This window comes from Oryctolagus cuniculus, chromosome 3 (assembly GCF_964237555.1).
Source record: "Oryctolagus cuniculus chromosome 3, mOryCun1.1, whole genome shotgun sequence".
Classification (NCBI taxonomy): domain Eukaryota; kingdom Metazoa; phylum Chordata; class Mammalia; order Lagomorpha; family Leporidae; genus Oryctolagus; species Oryctolagus cuniculus.
Genome location: NC_091434.1, coordinates 118,338,295 through 118,362,226, shown reverse-complemented (window position 1 = coordinate 118,362,226; position 23,932 = coordinate 118,338,295). Strand labels below are relative to the sequence as shown.

Here is a 23,932-nt window from a genome sequence, read left to right as displayed (position 1 = left end):
CGGGGCGCTGGGGCTGCGCAGCTCGTGGGTCGTCTCTCTCTGCCCTGAAGACCCCACCGCGCGCGCCCCCTCGCGGCCGGCAGCGAGCACTGCAGCGCTCCCAGATGCCCCCCGCGTGTGGCGCCCACTGAGACAGTGGGGCCGGGGTCACCCCGCGGGACGGTGCCGCTGCCGCCTGCACGCCCTCGCTCATGTCCTCTCGCCGCCTCTCTGCAGGGCGCGTGCTGCGGCTCTCGCCGTCCGGGGGAGGCAGGCGAGGCTCTTAGGCGCTGCCACCCAGGACTGCACCCCCTGGGTCCCGGCTGAGCCGCAGGGGCGCCCTCTGGGTCCGAATCCGGAGGCGGGTAAGGCAGCAGGGAGCCCCATCCCGAGCTCTGCCGCGCGGCTGGTCACAGCCTCGTCACAGGGGCCGCGAACAGAGGAGTCCCCGGAGGGAGCGGAAGAAAGCAGCCTTCGGAGGGGGCCCCGTGGGAGCGCAGGGGGCGCGGGCTGGGCCAGAGCAGGAGGCGAGCCTGCCCGCCCGCCCGCGTCCCCAGGGGTCCGCGAAGCCTGCTGTGAGCAGGGAGATTGTCCAGGGGAGGCGGAGCGGGTCCCCCGGGCGGCAGGAGGGGGGTGGCCGGGCACTCGGCTCGGCACCTGGGGACCCGCACGGCGGCGTCTGCGCACGCACGGACGGGGACAGCAGTGTCACCCGCGGGAATGCCGGCGTCGCTGCAGCCGCCCTTCTGCATGACGCCACAGACGTGCCCCGGGTGAGAGCGAGGAGCTGCCAGGGGCTTCTCGGGCTGTGACCCCCAGCACCTGCCCGCGGCACCGCACCCGCACTGGAGCTCGTGGCAGGGGTCCCAGGACGGGGTGCGCCAGTGGTGGGCTCTCGGGGTGGCGGGGCGGGTGCCATGGGTCGAGGATCCGGGCTCGGACGAGGAGGAAAGCAAGGCGACGGCACGCTGCTGCCGGGGACCAGAGCACTGGTCAGGGCCACAGGCAGGCGGGCGGCCCGGGCACCGTGAGACCCTGGGAGGAGCCCCTGCGAGAAGCGGGAGGGAGCGCTCAGGTCCCTGACCAGGAGGTGGCCCTGACCCGCGCTTTCGTGACCGACCCTCCCCGACCTCGGAGGGGACATCAGCGTGAGTCGGGGGCTTCCCGTGTCGGTCACCAGATCCCCAGGTCCTGTGTGCACGCGTCCGCAAGATGGCGCCTTTGAGAGGGGCTGCGTCCCCAGGGCTGCCCTCCCCAGGAACTGGGGCCTCCCCGAGCTGACGTCATCACAGCGTCGGGTGACGTCATCGCAGCGCTGGCTTCCCTGTGTGAGGAGTCTTTGATGATGACACGCACATTGTGAAAAACCTATGCGTGGATTCCAAGCTTTTTGCGCTGAAATAAACGTCTTCTAATTCCTTTTGCCTTGATGAGTGCGAGTTCTCCCTGGCTCTCTCCTGCGGCCTCCTTCCTCCCCCCGAGATGCGCTCCCAGATGGCAGCCACCGAAGGGCCAGGCCCAGGGCTGGCAGGACTCCAAGGGCAGGCCCCAGGGATGAGCGCTCAGCTCCGGGGAGCAGCGTCTTCGGAGAGGGGCGTGGAGCCCACCCAACACCAGACCTGGAGCACCCATGAGGAGCAAGACCACTGGCGAGGAACCAGCCCCGCTGGAGCTACGCTCACTGCTGGAGCAGACGGTCCCAGGGGCCGCTGCAGGAACTCTCCAAGGACAATCCGTGGCCAAAAGGGGCGGGCCTTGGGGAGGGTCAGCTTCCAACGTCTGCCTCAGGTGCAGCTGGCCTCAGCTCTCTGTGCGGCTTAGTGGGCTGCGCCCTCCCCTGGAACCCTGGGAGAGACGTGACTTGGGTGTGGCTGGGCACAATGACCACCCAGAGAGTTCAGGGGGTGGCAGGCGGTCAGATCTGGTCAGAGGGACTCGGCCCCATGGCTGTGGTAGGAACCATCGGGAAAGGAGTGTCCCGGGCCAGGCTGCTCGGGTGAGAGGATGGGGGCTGGACACCATGGTCTGTGTGCGTGCACACATGTGTATGGGAACATGACAATGATCACACCCATGTGGCCTTTCTACGTGGACTGTAACTCCTGGCCCTCGCACATGACGCCTCTCTAGCATCCATCACCCTTCCTTCATCCAGGGCCCATGGATAACCCTGCTTCCTCCTTCCCACGTGGACCGATGGTGCTCAGCCTCAGGTCAGGCCCAGGCCCAGGCCCAGCAGTGCATCTCATTTGCATGGCCACAGTCACTGGTGCAGAGCTGGGCACATGATCTAAGCTAGGCCAGTCAGAGTCAGCCTTCAGAATTTTAAAGGTGCTGGAGAGGCGAGGTTCTCCCTTGCTGGGATGGGGAATGGTAGAGTGTCTGTCTTTGCAGCCCTCTTGTCATCATGAGGCATTGTCTGAGAAAAGAGCTCAAGGGAAGTAGATCCAAGGAACAGAGAAAGACAGAAATTAGGTCCAGGGTGTTGGTCCTAAATTGAATTGTGTTCAAAGCCAGCTGCCACTCTGCAGCATTGTTGAGCCAAGGCGTTTATGTTTTCATGTGGTCTTTTCTGCCCCTTCCAGTTAAAGCAGTGTCAGAGCCAGCGGTGAGAAGAGCCCCATTCCAGGAACTAGAGATGATTGGCCAACCTGGAACTGAACAGAAAGCAGTAAAATAAATGTGATTGCAACATTTAAAAATACAAAAAATACAGAAAACAGTCATGAATAAAAGAGGCAAATCTGATAAAAAAATAGATTTTAAGAAATACAAAAACATAGTAACTAACACTGAAACTTCACGGATCAGTGAGAGACATGATGAGATGTGGCTGGAGAGGGAGGGGGTTGGATTGGAGCTGAGAAAGCTGCAGCACCGGTGATGAGGAGATGGCACACGTGACAGTGATGTGGAGAGATGGGCAGGCAGGACGAGATGGCTCAGATACGGAGGGAGGGAGCGGTGAGGAAAGACTGGAGAAGCACATCAGGTTCCAAACAAGGGAAACAGATGCGGCTCCACACCGGACACATCACTGCAGAACATCAAGCACACAGACAGGGAGAGGAAACAGCACAGTGAATGTGGAGCGAGGATTCAGCTGACAGCGGACTTCTCAGCTGCAGCTACTGACGCCGAAAGGCAATGGGATGAATCCTCACCCAAGCAAAGCTCTGAGCTGCAGCTCATCGTCCTCCAGCTAAACAATCACCCAATAACGGGATGAGCTCCACGGTGTTCAAACAGAGACTGAAAGGGTTTGTTATTCACACTTCTCACTTGAAAATTGGTAAAGGATTTTCTCCATGAAGGAGCAGTGTAATGAAGGTTGCAAAGTAGGCAAAGAAATCAGCAAGAGGATTGGTGAATCTAAATAAGCACTTATTGCTAAAGAAAATACTAATTCATGGCGGAGGGGTAAATGTTAGGTGGAAGTGAAGTTAGACACACATGTTGACACTCCATGTCAGCTGGAGACAAGCTCCATGCTTAGACAAGCATGTTGACACCCCGTGTGGGCTGGAGATGTCAGCTCACCTCAGACATGCATGGTGATGTGCAATAGGATAGCAGGACAGCAACAGAAAAGGGTAAGCTGTAAAAACTGGACCGGGAGCCGGCGCCGTGGCTCAATAGGCTAATCCTCCACCTTGCGGCGCCGGCACACCGGGTTCTAGTCCCGGTTGGGGCACCGGATTCTGTCCCGGTCGCCCCTCTTCCAGGCCAGCTCTCTGCTATGGCCAGGGAGTGCAGTGGAGGATGGCCCAGGTGCTTGGGCCCTGCACCCCATGGGAGACCAGGAAAAGCACCTGGCTCCTGGCTCCTGCCAGGATCAGCGCGGTGCGCCGGCTGCAGCGGCGGCCATTGGAGGGTGAACCAACGGCAAAGGAAGACCTTTCTCTCTCTGTCTCTCTCTCACTGTCCACTCTGCCTGTCAAAAAAAAAAAAAAAAAAAAAAAAAAAAAAAAAAAAAAAAAAAAAAAAAACTGGACCGGGAACAGAAATATAAATTCCATCAATACAGTGATGATGCAGAAAGAGAAAAAAGTAAACAAAGGAGAAAGGATGAACCGCCATAAAATTAGATGGTGGAAGGAACACCTGATGGCTGGGTGATCACAGAGCCTGAGCGAGCCCTGGTGCAGGCAGCTGTGTGCGTCTCTGGCTCCCTTGGCTGTTGGAGGGCTAGGCCTGCAAGCCGGAGGACGCTGTGACTTCTGTCCCATGTGGCACAGTGCCTGTCCCATGGCCTCGGGAGGTCTGTAAAGAAAAAATAAAACAACTTGTTTATTTTAATTAAATTGAACAATGGCAGCAAAGGGAAAAACAACTCTGAAGTCTTAGTAAATTATAGCCATAAGGAAAACACAAGAAAGGACATTCAAATGTTAATGAATAGTAAAATGCAATGTTACTGGAACTCAACTCAAACTGCAAAGTTTTACTGTTTTACCTATCAGAGACAGGTTTTTTTTTTTTTTTTGAAAACTTTGTATTTGAATGGCAGAGTAACACACACACATACACACACACACATGCAGACAGGGAGAGGGAAGCTGGGAGTGAGAGAGGGACAGGGAGAGAGAGAGAGACAAGTCCATCCAACAGATTCACTCCTTGATTGCCTTCAACAGCCAGGGATGGGCCAAGAGCCCAGAACTCCATCCAGGTCTCCCACATGGGTGGCAGAAATCCAAGCACTGGGCCTTTCAGATGCATTGGTAGGGGCTAGATCAGACGCAGAGGTGAGATTCTGCCCCAGGCGCTCCAGTATGGGATGTGGGCATCCCAAGCAGCAGCTTACCCCACTGTTCCACAATACCTGCCCCAGAGCAAGATCTTGTTGTTGTTTAATTATCTATGTGTTTGAGAGAGAGAGAGAGAGATGGAGACCTCTCTCTCCCATCTGCTGGTTCACTTCCCAAATGCCTACATTAATTGGCTGGTCTGAGGATGAAGCTAGGAGCCTGGAACTCAATCAAGGGTTCTTAAGTGGGTGGCAGGAACTCACAATTACTTGAACCATCACTGTAGCTAGAGATCAAACCAAGGTGCTCTGATATGGGATGCTTTACTTGAAAGGCAGAGTTATAGATGGAGGGAGAGACAGAGAGAGAGGTCTTCCATCTGCTGGTTTACTCCCTAGATGGCTGCAAGGAATGACTGGAGCTGCACCAATCCGAAGCCAGGAGCCAGGAGCTTCCTCCAGGTCTCCCACGCAGGTGCAGGGGCCCAAGGAAGCAGGCCAACTTCCACTACTTTCTCAGGACACAGAAGAGAGCTGGATTGAATCTGTGCCCATATGGGATGCTGGTGCCACAGGCGGAGCCTTAACCTACTGTGCCAGGATGCAGGTGTTTTAACCAATGCCCTAACCACTAGGCAAAATGTCCACTCTAGAGGAAGATTTTTAAATGACAATATTAATATGGGAAGTGAGCAAAGAAGTGTTTGCTTATACTGTAGGACAGATTATAAATTGCTTCAAACTTTTTGGTAAAGAATTTCATTTCCAAAATTTTATACCATTTGGGGTTGTTTTCATTACAACTGACCACAAATCATTTTTTAAAGATTTATTTATTTATTTGAAAGAGTTACACACACACACACACACAGAGAGAGAGAGAGAGAGAGAGAGAGAGAGAGAGAGAAAGAGAGGCAGAGAGAGAGGTCTTCCATCTGCTGGTTCACTCCCCAACTGGTTGCAATGGCCGGAGCTGCACCGATCCGAAGTCAGGAGCCAGGAGCTTCTTCCGGGTCTCCCACTTGGGTGCAGGAGCCCAAGGACTTGGGCCATTTTCTACTGCTTTCCCAGGCCACAGCAGAAAGTTGGATCGGAAGTGGAGCAGCCGGGTCTCAACCGGTGCCCATAAGGGATGGCGGTGCTTCAGGACAGGGCATTAACCTGCTGCGCCACAGCACCGGCCCTGAACCACAAATCATTTTTAAGTGGTTTAAAAGAGAATTTATTGCCCCCAAATAGTCAGAAATTTGTGTGTGTGTATGTCTGTGCAAATGTGTATATTGTTTATGTGTATGGTCTATGGTGTTCCCTCCTCTGAAGCCTGTTCTTTATGCTCATAAAGTGACTGCTACAGTTGCACACGTCACATTCTGCTGTGTAGAAGGAAGCAGATCATCCTTTCCTAGTTGCCTGAAATTCCCAAAAAAGGTTGCATTCTACCTTGCGGGTGTTGTACGTGGTGGATTGCTGAACCATAGTCATTCTTAAAACGTAGCAATTCCAGAGTGAGTGTTTTGCCTAGCAGTTAAGATGCCTGCCTCCCACGTTAGAGCACCTGGGTTGGATCCCTGGCTCTGTCTCCTGACTCCAGCTTCCTGCCCGTGAGCACCCTGAGAGGCAGAAGTGATGGTTCAAGTGATTGGGTTCCTGCCACCTGTTAGGGAGACCTTGATTGTGTTCCCAGATGTAGAGGGCATTTGGGGAATGAGCCAGCAGATGTGAGCTCTGTCTGTCTTTCAGATAAATGAAATTTAAAAAATTTTAAGTAGCAATTGGGAACAAAATATGATGTAAAATAGAATAGGGAAGACAAAGACAGAAGAATCCAGAAACTAAAACATCTGGATTGGATAAACAGGAAGAGTACACACAGAAGAAAGTTCTCAGCTCTTCCCCTGTCAGGCGGGGCTCCTACTCCACCCTCCCTCTGCTCTCCTTCTCAGCTGCTCGTAAGAGGCATGGAATCTTCACCAAATCCTAGTGTCTCTCAAGCTCTTTTCTATTTTTCCCATTCTTTTAGTCTCTACACATTTTCTGTTTTTTTTTTTTTAAGAATTATTCAGAGAGAATTTTTAAGAATTATTAGAGAGAAAGAGAGAGAGAGAAATCTTCCATCAGTTGATTCATTCCCCAAATGCCCCCAGTAGCCAAGGCTGGTCTAGGCTGAATTCATGAGCCCAAAACTCAATCCAGATCTTTCATGTTGGTGACAAGTTCCCAAATACCTGAGCCATTCCAGTTGCCTCCCAGGATACCCGTTAGTGGAAAGCTGGAATCACAAGTGGAGCTGAGACCTGAATCAGGTGCTCTTGATATGGAGGTAGGCATCCCAAGTGGTGCCTTAGCAGCTGTGTCAAGCTCCTGCTCGCTCTGTGTATTTTCTTCTTATCCGTCTTCCAGTTCACTAATCCTCTCTACAGCTGTGCTTAATTACGTCTTCATCTATTGTACTCTTAATTTCTTTTGTTTTCAGCGTCAGAACTTCAGTGTTTCATGGTTTATATTCTCTGCTGAAACCTTAATCTTGTCTTTCATTTCACTGAGCACATTGAATAGGAATTTAAAGTCTATCTGGTAACTCCACGTTCTGGATCTCCAGTGGATCTGTTGTTCCAGATGTCTGCTTTTTCTCCAACTTTGTGGTCATGTCAACTGGTCTCTTAAATGCTTCATTATTTTTGATTGCATGCCAGACATATTTGAAACACTCAGGTTTGATTGGAAACTCTGGATGATGTTACCATTTTTTTTTAGAGAGAGGATTTATGCTTGGCTTTGGCAGTCTGCTAGACTAGGGACTCCACAATCCCAGCTCACCTTCTAATCAAATGCGAGGCTTCAGACTCAGTGATTCACTATATCTTAGGATATAGTCTTTTGGGTCACAACTTGAAGCCTGAGATGTTTAACAATGGGTCCTGAATTCCAGCATCTGTTCCAGAACCCTGAGGATGTGCCAAAAGCTTAGCTCGAATTCTAATGTGTGCCTTGTTTCTTCAGGGGCTCCTGGGGGAAGCAGCCTCATGCAAGATCCAGCACTCGGGGCGCCTCTGCTCTCCCACATCTCAATGCCCCTGTTTCTCACGGCTTGGAGCTCTCAGTTGCCTTCTAACAGATGTTTATTTTCTTTGTTGTTGTTGTTTGTTTGTTTGTTTTTTGCCTTGCTGGTGTATCTCACCCAGAGTCTGCCATTGCCATGGTAGAGGTCATCATGGACTTCAGAATCCTTTTAGGTATGGGTTCAAATCTCACCTTGATCTTTCAATAGGTAAGCGACCTTGGATTAGTATTTCACCTTTCTGAGCCCGTTTTCTCTCTGTAATAAGGGGCTAATACCTGCTCTGCTGTACTGATTTCAGGCACAGAAATTACATATGTCATGGACCTGGGAATGTATGATGCATGGTAGGTAGTCAAAACATTTAGCTCTGTTTTTAAAGCTTTGCTTTATTTATTTATTTATAAATAAGATAGATCAAGAGATTGCAAAATTGAGAGAGAGATAGAAATCTTGTGGATTTTGTATCTCCTGGTTCATTCCCCAAATGCCCATAGTAGCCAGGGCTAAGTCAGGCCAAAGCCAGGAGCCAGGAGCTTGGTCTGTGTCTCCCATATAAGTACATGAAACCCAAGTTACTTGAGCCATCTGCTGTTGCCTCTCAGGTGCACTAGCGCAGAGCTGATAAGAAGTAGAGGTGGGCCGGCGCCATGGCTCACTAGGCTAATCCTCCGCCTTGCGGCGCCGGCACACCAGGTTCTAGTCCCAGTCGGGGCGCCGGATTCTGTCCCGGTTGCCCCTCTTCCAGGCCAGCTCTCTGCTGTGGCCCGGGAGTGCAGTGGAGGATGGCCCAAGTGCTTGGGCCCTGCACCCCATGGGAGACCAGGATAAGTACCTGGCTCCTGCCATCGGATCAGCGCGGTGCGCCGGCCGCAGTGCGCTGGCCGTGGCGGCCATTGGAGGGTGAACCAACGGCAAAAGGAAGACCTTTCTGTCTGTCTCTCTCTCACTATCCACTCTGCCTGTCAAAAAAAAAAGAAAAAAAGTAGAGGTGGGGCCTGGTGCTGTGGCACAGTGGGTAAAGCCACCTCTTGTAGTGCTGGCATCTTATATGGGCACTGGGTTGAGTCCTGGATGCTCCACTTCCAAACCAGCTTTCGGCTATGGCCTGGGAAAGCACTAGAAGATGGCCCGCGTCCTTGGACCCTGCACTTGCGTGGGAAACCTGGAAGATGCTCCTGGCTTCAGATTGGTATAGTTCCAGCCATTGCAGCCATCTAGGGAGTAAACCAGTGGATGGAAGACCTCTCTCTTTCTCTCTCTCTCTCTGTGCCTCTGGCTCTCTGTAACTCTGCCTTTCAAATAAGATAAATAAATCTCAAAAAAAAAAAAAAAAAAAAAGAAGAAGAAGAAGAAGAAATAGAAGTGGGACTTGACCCCATGCAGTAGGGTGTGGAATGAGGGCGTCCCAAATGGTGTTTTAACCAGTTGTGCCACAAGGCCGCCCCCTACCGATATTCCAATGAGTCACACCTTGGGGCCCTAGGGTCTGCGATGCTTTCCTGGAAACTGTGGGCATGAGGGCCCAGGAGTTTTATAGGGACAGTGATGAGTGTCTGGGTCCTTTGTGCCAAGCGGGGGTGGAGTCGGTGACACTGTGCTTCCCAGCCTAAGGTATCTTCGAGATCACAGGGTCTTGACTAGTTGAGGAAAGAGGTCAGCAGCGGTCACAAGAGAAGCTGAATAGACTCGTGGATGAGAGGCCGGTCTCACCCTGGAAGCAGTGGGCTCTCAGGAGGCAGAGGAGGGGACACGCAGCACTCAGGAGGTCACACACTGAGCTCACTCGCTGCGGACCGGGAACAACCTGGATTACAAGTAATGGGCTGGGACTGAGGTTTGGTACAGAGGTGGCCATCAGGGCTATGGTAGGCCCTCGAGGTGCATCAGCCCCTGGGATATGGGGCAAGATGCAGCGCCCCTTTTGGGATCCCATTTTGCCCTCAGATTTTGACTCTAGCCTTATGCATTGAGGACACTGGGACCCCGAAAACACTTGAATAGGATGAGGCCAACACATGTGGAATCTCACTGAGAAACTTCTTCAGATCAAATACTATGCCAGTTTAATGCTGTTTTTTTTTTAAATCTTTATTTTATTTTATTTTTTGAAAGAGTGACAGAGAGAAGTAGAAACACACACACACACACACACACACACACAGATCTTCCATCTGCTGGTCCACTCCCCAAATGGCTGCATCTGGAGATGAGCCAATCTGAAGCCAGGGGCCAGGAGCTTCTTCCAGGTCTCCCACTTGGGTGCAGGGACCTAAGGACTTGGGCCATCTTCCACTGCCTTCCCAGGTGCATTAGCAGGGAGCTGGAATGGAAGAGGAGCAGCCAGGACTTGAACCAGTGCCCCTATGGAATGTCGGCCCTGCAGGCTGGGGCTTTAACCCTCTGCACCACAGTGCTGGTCCCTACAATGACTCTTTCTGTTACATTTTTCATGTGGTATTTTATGAGATGATTTTTATCAAATTCTTTCCCATTTAATTTTTATAACAAAATTTTGCAACTAATTTATAGATGAGTTTTTGTGCATTTATAATCTTAATGATTGCAGTTTCTGCTATTGTGTGTGATCATATGTGTGAGTGCAAGTGCATGTGTCTGTGTGTATGCATGTGTGTACATATGTGTATGCATGTTTATGTATGTTCATGTGTATGCACATCTATGTGCACATGCACACGGATGCGTGTGAACACATGCATGTGTGCATGTTTATGTGTGTGCTCATGGGTACATACATGTGTAGGCATGAGTGTATGCATTCATGTGTGAACATGCATGCATGTGTATGTGTGCGTTCGTGTATGCATGTGTGTTAGCCATTATTTCTTTTTTTTTTTAAAGATTTATTTCATTTATTTGAAAGGCAGAGTTACAGAGAGAGACAGAGACACAGAGAGAGGTCTTCCATCCACTGGTTTATTCCCTAAATGGCTGTAACAGCCAGAGCTAAGCTGATCCAAAGCCAGGAGCCAGGAGCTTCTTCCAGGTCTCCCACGTGGATGCAGGGGTCTGAGTACTTGGTCCATCTTTCACTGCTTTCCCAGGCCATAGCCGAGAGCTGGATCAGGAGTGGAGCAGCCAGAACTCGAACCAGCACCCATATGGGATGCCTGTGCTGCAGGCCAGGGCTTTAACCCACTACGCCACAGCGCTGGCCCCTCGCTGCTATTTCTACCAAGTTCAATGTCTCTTGATCACATTGTACAGGTCTAAACTTAATAAGGAAAATTCTCTCTCTCTCTGTCTCCCACTCTCTGTCTGTAACTTTGCCTCTCAAGTAAGTAAATAAATCTTTTAAAAAATTATTTGGCAGGCAGATACACACACACACACACACACACACATACATACATGGGGAGAGGGAGAGAGAGAGAACCATCCGTTGACTCTCTCCTGAAATGCCTGCAACAGTGAGGGCTGGGCTGGGCTGAAGCCAGGCGCTGAGACTCAGGTCCAGGTCTTCTACATGGGTGGCAGGAACCCATGCTTGAGGCATCACCTGCTGCCTCCCAGGCTCTGCATAGCAGGAAGCTGGAGCCAGAAGCTGGAGCCTGGTGTTGAACCCAGGCACTCTAACGCCTACTCCCCTAACTTTCTTTCTTTGATAATCTATACGGAATGTGTGAACAATTTTGTTGAATGGGGAGAGAGGAGATCAGACACGAGAGGAAAAAACCGAAATGCTCAAATGCCATGTGGCTCCAGACATCAAATACCGCTAGGTTCAAAATGCCTGGCTTCAGGGAGAATGGCAAGGGTGTGAAACAAATGACAGGTCCCAGCCTCGGCGCCAGTGGGGAAAGAGCTGGCCCACGTGGTCAGGAGACCTGGGCTGAAAGTCGGCGTCACTTTGGTGCTAGGTCCAGGAGGGTTGACAACAGCAATGGCAGGTGCTCCTGCAGCCCGTGTGCCTTGTGTGGCAGTGCAGCTGGCTGGAAGGCACTCAGGCCTCCCAGAAGGCTGCATCTGGCTTTTACCCTGCTTGCCGTTCTCCGGCACACATCCCGGACAAGCCACTTGACTTTGAACGCTCTGGCTTCCTCCTCTGAAAAGCGGGGTTACTTTCCTCCAAGGGCTGCTTTTTTTTTTTTTTTTTTTTTTTTTTTTTTTTTTTTTTTTTTACAGGCAGAGTGGACAGTGAGAGAGACAGAGAGAAAGGTCTTCCTTTGCCGTTGATCCACCCTCCAATGGCCGCCATGGCTGGTGCGCTGCGGCCGGTGTGCTGCGGCCGGCGCACCGCGCTGATCCCATGGCAGGAGCCAGGTGCTTTTCCTGGTCTCCCATGGGGTGCAGGGCCCAAGCACTTGGGCCACCCTCCACTGCACTCCCTGGCCACAGCAGAGGGCTGGCCTGGAAGAGGGGCAACCGGGACAGAATCCGGCACCCCGACCGGGACTAGAACCCGGGGTGCCGGCGCCGCTAGGTGGAGGATTAGTCTATTGAGCCGTGGCGCCAGCCTATCAAGGGCAAAAAGGAAGACCTTTCTCTCTGTCTCTCTCTCTCTCTCACTGTCCACTCTGCCTGTTAAAAAAAAAAAAAAAGAGTGATGCATGACCAGATAGGCAAGACAACTGACCCACAGAAGACCTGTAGCAAGGGCAGTTATCCGGCATGGTTAAGATCCAACTTCCGACACTTGCTCTCTTATCAGAGTGCATGGTGTGGGCCCTGGCTCTGCTTCTGGTCCAGCTCCCTGCGACTGAACACCTTGGGAGGCAGCAGGTGTTGGCTCAAGTACTTGGATCCCTGCCACCTCCTTGGTGGCCTAGACTGAGTTCTTAGCTTCGGCTGGCCCAGCCCTGGCTGATGCAGGCATTTGGAGAGTGAACCAACAAATAAGAGTCCTCTCTCTGTGTCTTTCTGCCTTCTCAAATAAGTAAAAAATTAATAAAAAGCCAATTTTTGTTGTTGTTAAAAGAAGACACTTAGCAAATGATAGCTCTTGGGACTCTATCCGTGCTCCCTGGGCACACAGGGACAGAGCCAGGGAGCTGCGGGCACACGTGAGGGAAGGAGACCTAGCAGAGGGACCCCGCCCACAGGAGTGGGCAGGGTGGGGACCGGGAGGGAGGGTCCAGCACGGTGAGGCTGCTGCCAGGGGGCCCGCCCTACTCAGGGGTCTAGGGGTGAGATAAAGGAGATGAGGGTCTGTAAAGAGAACTGGGGGACCCGCTGGGAGACGGCCCCAGAGGAATAAGGACCCCATGTCAATCTCCTGCTCAACCCCGCTGAGGCTCCCCAGGGCCAAACCCCATAGGAGGCAGGTGGCCAGGGGGGTCTGCATTCCGTGGCTGACAGCAGGATGGGCAAGTGGTGACCCCAGTGCAAGCCGCAGGTGCTGAGCACGGGCCCAGGAGCCGTCCTTTCCACGTCCTGCCTTCCTTGCACCGCTCAGCGCCAGGCTCCAGGCGGGAGTCTGGGTTTGCACATGTGGGCGGAGGATGGGACAGGCTCACCCTCTCCAATTGCTTCCCAGTGGCCACGGCTTGGCCATCGCTCTTCCCAGAAAGGTCAGAGGTAATATATTCCTCCTCCCCACGACCAAGGTACAGCCAAAGCCCATTGACGCTGACCCCACAGCATTTCAGATTTGGAACTATTCAGACGGGATTTCGGCTGAAATTTATCTTCGCTGTATTTACACAGAGAGACCTTAAAGGGCCAGTCGATCGTGTAAACAAGGGTAATTATAATAGTTCAGGAGAGAAGGTTTGACATACCAAAGCGGGAGAGAAGGCAGTTTTCGAGAGCACAGTCAAACCCACGGCCGGATAAGGGGAGGATTGATAGTCCTTAGGAATGTTAATCTCACAGACGAGAAGCTGTGTGCTCCTGCAGGATCAGGGAGCAGGCCGACGGGATGTGGTCCTGTTGGTCCACGACCCGAACAGTTGATACCCAGCAATGGTTAATGGCCCAGCTGCTCTGTCCAAGGTCAGATTCAGGATTTTTCCATGTAGAGGGTGTGTGGGAAGCTGAGGGAAGCATGATCTTTGGGGCCAACAGGCTGGGATGGCACCTGTAGGTCTTTTGGGTCCTACGAGCCCATGGTGCCTCTGTTTTTCCATCCATGAGATGGGTGGGGGCAATTCTTGTCTCATGGGATTTTTACCCCCAGGTTCTAGAGTGAGAGTTCCCCACTTCTAAGTCTCCTCCCCAACTGCTGCTGCAAAGGTGGGCTGCCTGAGGACCCTCCCGCTCTCCTCCTGCTCTTCTGCCCTTGCCCAGCCCCCAGCGTGAAGGCCAGCCAAGGAGCGTGGGCTGGGAGGCAGAGAAGTGACCGGCTCCGGTCATTTGGCTTAGGCCTGACCCAGTTTCTCCCAGGCCTTGGATCTAGCCTGTAGGTTTATATCAGAGAAAGCTTTGGCCCTCAGAACAACTTGGGCATTGGGGTCACTCAAGGAGAGAGCAGGGTGAGCTTTGGAATCAGACCTCATCTCATCTAATCCCAGCCCTGCCAGTTACCTACCAAGAGCCAAGTGCTCAGCCTGAACTCCCACCCAAATCTCCTTTGCAAGAGGGGTCAAGTTCCTGCGCCAGCACTTGGTCATTGCAGCAACAGCGTGGTGGGTGGCTGTTGTGGTCTTTGGGGCTTGAGTAGCCTACTCAGATGCTGCTAAGTTGGTCAGAAAAATCTGGCTTTCCTCTCGATGGGAAATTGCCAGCTGTTGGGAGAATCTACCAGGGAGAGGGGACTGGGTGGAGGAGAGAGGCTGGGAAGGCATCCGGCTGTGTTTTTGCCCTCAAAGCAGGGATGCACTGAGCTGTCAGAGGGCTCTCCCAAGCCAGGGCATTTTGAAGTCCTGGCCCCATGTCCTCTGGTTGCAACGATGTGAGTGTGGTCCCCTGAGCTTGTGTCCCAGCCAAGGGAGCTCAGGACATATCCTCTCACACAGGGGTGACCTCCCCGAGGAGGAGATGAGTAATGAAGCTCAATGGCTCGCCCAAAGCTGCGTGGAAAAAGGCGTCCATCATCTTAATGGCACCCCGGAGCTGCCTGGCTGACCCGCGGCCCCCTTCCTTGGGAACACCCCTCCCGAAAGCACTCGGGGTGAGCTATTCCTGGCATGTCCTGTGGTACAAAAGCACGGTTCATCTTTTCAAGGAGACATGGGGAGGTTGAAAGTCAAAGCCATTGGAACAAACCTTGGCTTTGGAGAAGAGTCAAGTGCTTATTCTGCAAGCCCTCGCTTTCCCTCAGAGGAAGGCGGGTGGGGAGCAAAGCAGAGTTGGGGGCATTTGGTGATAAGGACAAGAAAGGAGTGATGTCTGTGCAGTACATGCTGTCTCCAGGGGCACAGCTGGGCTGTTGGGCAGTTGTCTGTTCCTGGAGGAGCTCACAGGGAACAGCAAGTTCCTTGCAGGGTCTAGGTAGGGAGAGGACTGGGCTGGCCACTCTGCCCTGGTGGGGTCTGGGGCTCAGCATGGCTGGGTTTTGGAAGAGAGAGCTGTACCGTCCCCTCCAGACCCTGACCACCAGCTTTGTGGCTGCAGTGGGCCTGTTGCTGTGAAGAAAGGTCTGAGCTGGGGCTGCAGATATCTCTACTCTTGCTTTACTGCAAGCCTGCGCCTCCTTGGCCTCACTTCTCCATCAGGAAACCGGAGCTTATCTATGGTCGCCTCCTAAAGTGGACTGGAGACGGAGGCCGACAACAGTGTATCTTGTAACCATGTCTCATCAGAAAGGGTATTCTCACATCTCAGGAGGACTTGCTGGGCCCGCCCTAGCATCCTGTGGGTGGAGGAAGGACTCAGGATGAGGGTTCTGTGTCTCCCTAGGGGCTCTTCTGTCTGCTGACAAAGAGTAGGTGCTGGAGAACAACCTTCACAAGCACAAGGAACGCAACGGCAGGCTGTGGCCAGGACTCCCTCCGCAGCAGGGGAAAGTGAGTCAGCAAAGCCCGTGGAGGGCAGGGGACCATCTTGTGCACATCCCTGGGGCTGCTGCAGGGGCTCATAATGAAAGCAGAGCTGGGTGGGACTTCCCACCTTTTCATAAACGGAGCCCCTAAGCGTTGGTTTCTTCAACAAGTCAAAGTCCTAGTGATGATTTCCAGCGGATGGAAGATTTCCTTGCTGACAAGCGCTAACGCCACTGCTGGAAACCACCGGCTGGTGGCACTGGGAACTCCTTGCAAACCTCTGGCTTCTCCTCCATGCCAGGATCTCTGTTCCAGTTTTCTGTAGCTGCCTTACAGACAGGCCCCTAGTGGCTGACAGTAGGTACTTACCATTTTCTTCTGGAGGTGGCTGGGTTCAGCTGGGCGGTTTTCTCTTGAGACCTCTTACGCGACTGCAATTTAGATGGAGGCTGTAGCAGAAGCTGCAGTCCTGAGGCTCAGTGGGGCAGGTCTTCCTCCAGGAATTTCTCCAGGGAGAGCCGAGCAGCAGCCAGATCACTATCTCTCCTGTACAGACTCCTCATGCCATGGCAGGCTCGGGGAAGTTAGAGTTTCCTCCAGAGTCCGTGAACCAGAGGTCTTGGCAGAAGTAGCAAGGCTTTTTTTCCCTCCAAAATTTAGCTTTGAAAAACACAAGCATCACTTGTAAGGACATTCTACTGCTCAAAAGCTAGTCATAAAGTGAGAGAAAATGGGACAATACAAGTATGGATTCCAGAAGGCCAAGTCCATTAAAAGACTGTTACAACCTGGCTGCCTCTGTCTCAGAAGGAAGGAACACGTCCCTACAGCCACATCAGAAGTTCACCTTGGGGGCCGGCATTGTGACATAAAGGGTAAAGCAGCTGCCTTGATGATGGCATGCCACAGGGGCACTCGTTTGAGTCTAGGGTGCTCCACTTCCCATCCAGTTCCCTGCTAATGGCCTGGGGAAAGCAGCAGAAGATGGCCTGCATGCATGGCCCCCTGCCACCCACGTGGGAGACCCAGATGAAACTCTTGGCTCCTGACTTTGTCCAGGCCCAGTGCTGGCTGTTGTGGCCATCTGGGGAGTGAATTAGCAGATGCAAGCACTCGCTGTCTTGCTCTCTTTCTCTCTCTCTCTCTCTCTCTCTCTCTCTCTCTCTCTGACTTTCAAATAAATAAATCTTTAATTAAAAAAGTTCAATTTGGGGCCTTGTCCAGAGAAACTCATCCAAGCTCCAGAATCAGAGTTGGCAGAGTGGGTGAAAGGAAGCTCACACCTTGCTACTTGCCTAAAGTTCTTTATTATTCTTATTTTTTTTAAAAATTTTTGACAGGCAGAGTGGACAGTGAGAGAGAGAGAGACAGAGAGAAAGGCCTTCATTTGCCGTTGGTTCACCCTCCAATGGCCGCCGCGGCCAGTGCGCTGTGGCCGGCGCATCCCGCTGATCCGAAGCCAGGAGCCAGGTGTTTTTCCTGGTCTCCCATGTGGGTGCAGGGCCCAAGCACTTGGGCCATCCTCCACTGAACTCCCGGGCCACAGCAGTGAGCTGGTCTGGAAGAGGGGCAACCGGGACAGAATCCGGCGCCCCGACTGGACTAGAACACGGTGTGCTGGCGCTGCAAGGTGGAGGATTAGCCTAGTGAGCCGCGGCGCCGGCCTATTATTCTTATTTTCATTCTTAGCAGGCAGAGAGAGACAGAAAGAGAGAGCTATAGAGATAGATAGATAGATAATACATAGGTAGAGAGGAAAGTGCTCTCACTCACTTGTTCACTCCCCAGATGTCCACAATGGACACAACTAGGCCAGACTGAAGCTGGGAGCCTGGAACTCAATCCAGGTCTCCCACATGGTGGCAGGAACCTAATTACTTGAGCCGTCACCGCTGCCTCTCAGGGTTTGCAGTAGCAGGAGCTGAAGCTGAGGCTCAAATCCAGGCATTCCTCATGTGGGATGTGGGTATCTTCTTCTTGTTTTTCAATGTAAGACATTTTATTTGAAAGGCAGAGTGACAGAGACGAAGGGAGAGACAGAAAGCAGGAGAGATCCTCCATCGGCTGGTTCAGTCCCCCGTATGGCCACAATGGGCAGGGCAGGGCTGCACCAGGCCAAGGCCAGGAGTCTGGTGCAGCGGCTTCACCTGCTGTACCGCAGTGCTGTAGAGGCTGCAGTCCTGACCACCAGGCCAAGTGTGTGCTCCCGCACTTCTTTCTGTAGAGCCCAGCGGCTTCCATCCCCTGAGCACTGAGCAGAGGAAGGGGAACAGACTCAGCCCCTGTGCCGCTGGAGGGGACCCACACCTCCACACACAGCCCTACGATGGTGGAACAGGGACGCCTGTGCTTCTGTCCAGGCCGAGAGGCGGCCTCAGCTGGCCTCACGTTCCTGACAGCTGCCCTTATGGCCAGTCTGACAGCAGGAGTCAGGCCACAGGTGGGCAGCACGGGAGAGGCCAGGTGTGGGCTGGGCTTCCCCTGGGCCCACGCTGGCAGGAGACCTCTGGCTCCCTGGAACTCCGGCTCAAACTCAGGCTCTCGGAATAGCGAGTTTCAGTCCCACAAAGGCTGGCAGCAACGGAATCCCGGTTTTGCTCCGGCTGTCATCTTTCCCAGGGACCGAAGGGACTCCCCGGCTACGACCCAGCATAGCCGTCACTGGGCAACAGCGGATTGTCGGGGCTGTCAGTGGCTCTGCTGTCTTCCAAGAGGTTGGCCCTGCTGCCGATCGCACGCCTGAGTACCCAACTTTAGGGGTCACGACTTTGGGCAAAGTGGGGCAGCTGGAGAAACGGCAGCTCGGGATGTGACTCGGTGGGCTGACGGCTGAACTATGTGGAGGCCCGGGGTGGGGGTGGGGCTGCTGTGGGCAGCATTGGCCTTGAGCTTCCTGCTGACCTCTGACCCACTGGGGACCCACTCCTGCCCCTCCCACCAGGAGGAGAAGTCCTCGGGCTGCCGTGTGGAAGTGACTGAGCCGAGAAGGGAAGAGGGTGTGAGGGAGGGGACCCCACCCCCATGAAGCAGCTGCCGCTTTATCCAAGGAGGGGAACTCCAGGGAGCCCTTGAACTTGGTGTCCCTCCTGCCATGCCTAGGGAGATGCGCAGGAGAGCGTGAGCCTCCGTCAACAGCTGATAGGCAGCCAAAGTGCCTTTGTTCCTGAGCGCGGAGAGCTACCCTGAAAAAATAAATTGCTTTTCTAGAACATTCATCACAGCAAGCGGCTCGCTTCCCTGTCCTCAGACAACCTTTGCATGGCCCTTCATGCCATCAGACGCTCCTCCAAGGTGGGGAAGTTGGTAAAGACACTGAGTGGAGGTGAGGGTGGCGGCGGTGACGTGGGGTAGGGGGTGCCCTGGGAGGACCCTGGGTAGAGAGAAAAACAGCCAACATGCGGGCTCTGTGATGCGCCGCCACCCCCGTCCTCACTCCTGGGCAGGGCCTTCCGGCTCCACAGGTGTGAGTCTGCAGGAGAGGGGCAGGGTGCTGCCCTTGAGGAGGTCCTTCCTTCTCAGGTCCCCACCCTGTGCCCTGTGCCCAGCTCGCGGGGGCCTCCAGAGAAACCGAGGGAGGGGAGGGGCAGCAGCAGGCCCTGTCCGTCACTCTGTGCCCTGTCATCTGATTTTTTATAAAGGATTTATTTATTTATTTATTTATTTGAAAGGCAGAGTTACAGAGAGGGAGGGGACAGGTGGGGGGTGGGGGGAGAGGCGGGGAGAACCATCTGCTGGTTCACTCCTCAAAGGCCAGGAGCTTCTTACAGTCTCCCATGTGGGTTCAGGGGCCCAAGGACTTGGGCCATCTTCTACTGCTTTCCCAGGTTATAGCAGAGAGCTGGATCAGAAGTGGAGCAGCCGGGACTAGAACCAGTGCCCATATGGGATGCCAGCACTGCAGGCGGCAGCTTTACCCACTACACCACAGCGCTGGCCCCAAGGGTCATTTTCATTATCATGTTGACAAGCTTGGACCCTCTTAACTCATAACGAATCCATACACTACTCAGAAATCTCTGAGTCCGTGATGTCTGTAGAAAACTCCCCAGCCTGCAATGTTAGCAGAAGCACACAGAGGTGTGTGGACCACACCCTGCCCAGGTCGGGTTTAGCAAAAAGAGCCCCTGCACCCCTCCCCAGCGAGGGTTGTCTGTCTTTCAGGTAGCTGTGGAGAGTAAGACTGCCCATCAATCTGCAGTCAGAAAGTTCCAGAAGGATCTGGACACTCAGTCAACACCTATTTGTTGAGTTGAAGGGTCTCTGGTGGAACTTGTGACACAAAGGAATGAATGAGTGAAGCTCATTGAGAATCGGGCCACGGAAGAAATAAATGCAGGGGCCCCAGGCGAGGGTGGTGGGCAGGGGGCAGAGGTGGGTGAGGGGTGCTGAGGCAGCTGCAGCCCCACCTAGGTTGGGCAGAGGTTCTGAGGTCTGCAGAGGCCACGCTGGTCCCGCACCTGGGCCTCCCTGAGACCCGCACAGCCAGGAAGAGGGCTGGGGAGGCCCCTGTGAGGGATGGGCGGGGTAGGTTCCTGGGGCGTGCGGAGGCTGCTCTCCTGCCTGCACCCCGAGTCGCCACAGCCCCGCCGATGCGGAGCCCGCCCTGCCCAGCCCCGCACGGCAGAGCCGGGTGACTCCACACTGCGCTGTTTGGGTTTGAGAACTAGAGACCGACACAACTTTGTCTTTCTTAGCGGACAGAAAGGGCTCCTTTTCAGGCCCTACTAAGAATAGCCTAATTTATTCCCACTCTCCCGGGCTGGGAAGCGGGGCCGCGAGGCGCGGGCGGCGGGCCTGGCACGTTGCCCGAGCGGTGGAGAAAGCCCGGCCGGGAGGCCCGGACGCGCTGCGCATTCAGAGAGGCGCGCCGGCCGCCCGCCCCTGCCCCGCCCCCGACGCGCCCATTGGCTCGCCCGCCGCCTTCCCGATCTCTCATTGGCTCGCACGGGCCCCCGCTGCGGCTGCCTGACGGCGGCGCCCTCTGCTGTCGGGGAGGTGAACTGCAGACTCTGGCCTGAAGGATGCAGAGCCCTGGGCCAGGTACCTGGGCTGGAGGTGTAGGGGCGCCCAGAGACAGGGCCGTTTACTGAGTGACTCCCATGCACGCTAGGCTTTCCATTGTTTAATTCCGTACTTCCAATAGTGGTGCCCAGTTTCAGGAAAGGAAAGTGGCGGCCGAAAATTTCAGCGGCATGACCACAGTCACACAGCCCGCATGTGTCCACAGTGTGTGCTGGCTGCCGCCAGAGAGTGCTGGGTGCTGGCGTCGCCCTGCATGCTGGCATGGGAGGCTCAGGGCAAGCGTCCGGAGGGAAAGGACACTGTCCTGCCTTCTGAGGACACGTGGGATTTCAGCATCAAGAGGTCGTAGGAGCGAAAAATTAGCCAGAATAGCTCTGGCAGGAGATCAGTCACGTGGTGACAGCGCAAGAGCCATCCACGCTCCTGGGTACTGCGCAGCATCTTACTGTGAAGGTCTGTCCACCCACTGTGGTCTCACCAATCCACAGAATCAGACTGCAAGGCTGGACAAGGAGGACCGCAGAGGACACCATGGCCCCCTCTCCTGGACTGGGGACACCTTTCTGCCCACGTGGTTCTCAGGACAGCCTAGGAGGTAGGCACTGTTTGCCTCATCCCGCAGAGGGGCACACTGACCTTCAGAAGGGGTGAAAGGACTTCCTGGTGGGGTTTGGGAGCAAGGCTGTTCCTGACTCCACCCTCCCCCCCCCCCTTTGTTTATTTATTTGAAAAGCAGACTGACAGAAAAAGATTGAGAGAGAATTTTCCATCTGCTAGTTCACTCCCTAAATGCCTGCAATGGCCAAGGTTGGGCCAGGCTGAAGCAAGAAGCCCAGGACTTCATCCAGGTCTCCTGTGTGGGGAGCAGGAGCCCAAGCACTTGGGCCATCTTCTGCTGCTCCCCCAGGTGCATTAGCAGGGAGCTGGATTGGAAGCAGAGCAGCCAGGACTCCCACACCTGCTCAGATAGGGGATACCAGCGTCATAGGTGGTGGTTTCACCCACTGTGCCACAATGCTGGCCCCCCGCGGCCTTTCTGTTAGCTACTCTGCAGGTCCTTCGGCTACTGAGCTAGACTGAGAAACAGGAAGGGCGGTGCTTGCCCAGCAAGTTGAAGGATGGCAGAAAACCCCATGCCCAGTGTCCCTTCCTCCCCCTTAACTCTCAGCTCATGGCTCAGACATCACCACTGACTGTGGTTTTGTTGGGTTAAACATTGTTTGAGCCAAGAGAGCCGTCAAATGTGAATTTCCCTGCCTAGGAAGAAGGCGTTAATTCCATAGCATGACTGGGAAGGGGGAAATGTTTGGAAAGTGCACTGGGATTCTTCACCGGGCTACATGATGGGACTGTCTTTACCCTGCCTCCTGCACAGGACAGCCCCATGGTGGACAGAAGGGAAACTAAAAAAAAAAAAAAAAAAAAAAAAAGGCGGCCAGAGGTCCCACCTTGGGGCTAGACCATGGTAGGAGGTGGTGAGCCTCAGGCTGATCCATCCTGGAAAAAGCTGGATGAATTATAAAAGGTGCATTTTAAAGATATTAGTGAACCTTAGTGGGCAAGACGGGACCAAAGATCGAGATGGAACAAGCCCTTTCTAGGGAAGTTGGGGTACCTGGGCCCCTGCTTCTGTGAGGTCATCTACTGACTCTGGGGCTCGCTGCAGACAGAGGGAGCCCTCCAGGGGAGGGAGAGGCCTGCCCCTTCTGACTGAACAGGAGCAGAGTCCAAGTTCACTGCTCTCCCTCCCTCCGGATCGCTGAGTGCCGGGGCAGGAGCGGGTGCTCAGGGCTGAGCTAGCAAAGGTGCAGGCTTACAGGCCTGGGGAGGCAAAGTGCATCTGGAAGACAGGGCCTTCAAGAAATGTGGCGTCAGTGCTCTCTGGGAGATGCTGCTCACGTGTGGGGGGAGGGGAAGAGCTAAGCTCCACATCTCTAAGAGCACAAGGTTCAAGGCCAATCAGAGCACGACCTGTCGCAGCGTCAGAGACTCAAGGGGGCTGGCCGTGCCTGAGAAGGAAGTTGAGCCGTACAGCTCCGTGGCACCTGGGAAAAAAGTCCTGTCAGAAGGGGGCAGCACCAAGCAGGCGACAAGGCTCACCTTTGCGACATCCGACAGCAGAAGTGCGCCGACTCCAGCCCAGCTCACCCCTGACCTCGCAGCCTCACAGAGGGTGGAGGGCTCCTCTTTGGGGAAGAACAAGAATGGCCTTACGTCCTAAGATTCTTTTATGTATAATGTCGGAAATGGAATTTAAAAGTGAAAAGTTGTGCGCGGCGGTGGGGTGGGGGTGGGGGTTAGCCCAGTGTTTAAGATGCCCACATCCCTCATTGGTGTGCTTGAGTTTCCTGGATTCTGACTCCAGCTTTCTGCTTAATGCAGACCCTGGGGAGGCAGCAGTAGTGGCCCAGGAAGCTATGCCTCTGCCACCCATGTGCGGGACCTGGATTGAGTTACCAGCTCCTGGTTCTAGCCTGGGCCAGCCCTGGCCATTTTGAACAATTGGAGGATGAGCCAGTGATGGATTCTCTCTCTCTCTTTCTCTCTTTCTCTCTCTCTTCCCTCCTACCCAAATAAGTAAATTAAAACTTAACAAAATCACAAGCCATGTGATTAGGTAGGAAAACATGACCAAAAACACAGGAGAGCAGATTATGAAAGTTCAGGTTGCTATAGCTGTGATTGACATTGGGGAGAGAAGGCCCTCTGTGCCCTCCTTCTCCTTTTTAACATTTATTTGTTTATTTGAAAGTCAGAGTTATAGAATGAGAGAGAGAGAGAGAGAGAGAGAGAGAGAGAGAGAGAGAGAGAAATATCTTCCATCTACTAGCTTACTCCCCAGTTGGCTGCAATGGTCAGGGCTGGGCCAGTCCAAAGCCAGGAGCCAGGAACCCCATACAGGTCTCCCACATGGATAGCAAGAACCCAAGCACTTGGGCCATCCTCTGCTGCTTTCCCAGGCATATTAGCAGGGAGCTGGATTGGAAGAGGACCAGCTGGGACTTGAACCTGTGTCCATAGGGATGCCCGCATTGCAGGCAACAGCTTTACTCACTATGCCACAGTGCTGGCCTCCTCCTCCTTCTTCAAAGGGTGCCCCTCCCACAGTATGACCCCATGTTAGTCTAATGACCTCCCGCAGGCCCCATCTGCAGCCACTGTCACTCTGGGAGTCAGCACTTTGACATTTCTGTGCCGGAGGAGGCACACACATTCACTGTACAGCACGGGAGTCAGGCT

At 53.8% G+C, this 23,932-nt stretch overlaps 1 long non-coding RNA gene across 2 annotated transcripts; it reads right to left on the bottom strand.

Annotated features, from left to right (window-relative positions):
• Positions 1–1,686: 1,686 nt before the first annotated feature.
• Positions 1,687–22,905, bottom strand: LOC103348737 (uncharacterized). 2 transcript variants are annotated; one of them, XR_007920443.2, is made up of 3 exons: positions 6,955–7,539; positions 4,084–4,242; positions 1,687–2,636 (listed from the first exon to the last, which is right to left on the bottom strand). It is a non-coding gene; the product is annotated as an uncharacterized lncRNA (long non-coding RNA). The 2 variants fall into 2 exon arrangements; XR_517025.4 differs by lacking the exon at positions 6,955–7,539 and adding an exon at positions 22,793–22,905 and having other exon boundaries at positions 1,697–2,636.
• Positions 22,906–23,932: the final 1,027 nt, after the last annotated feature.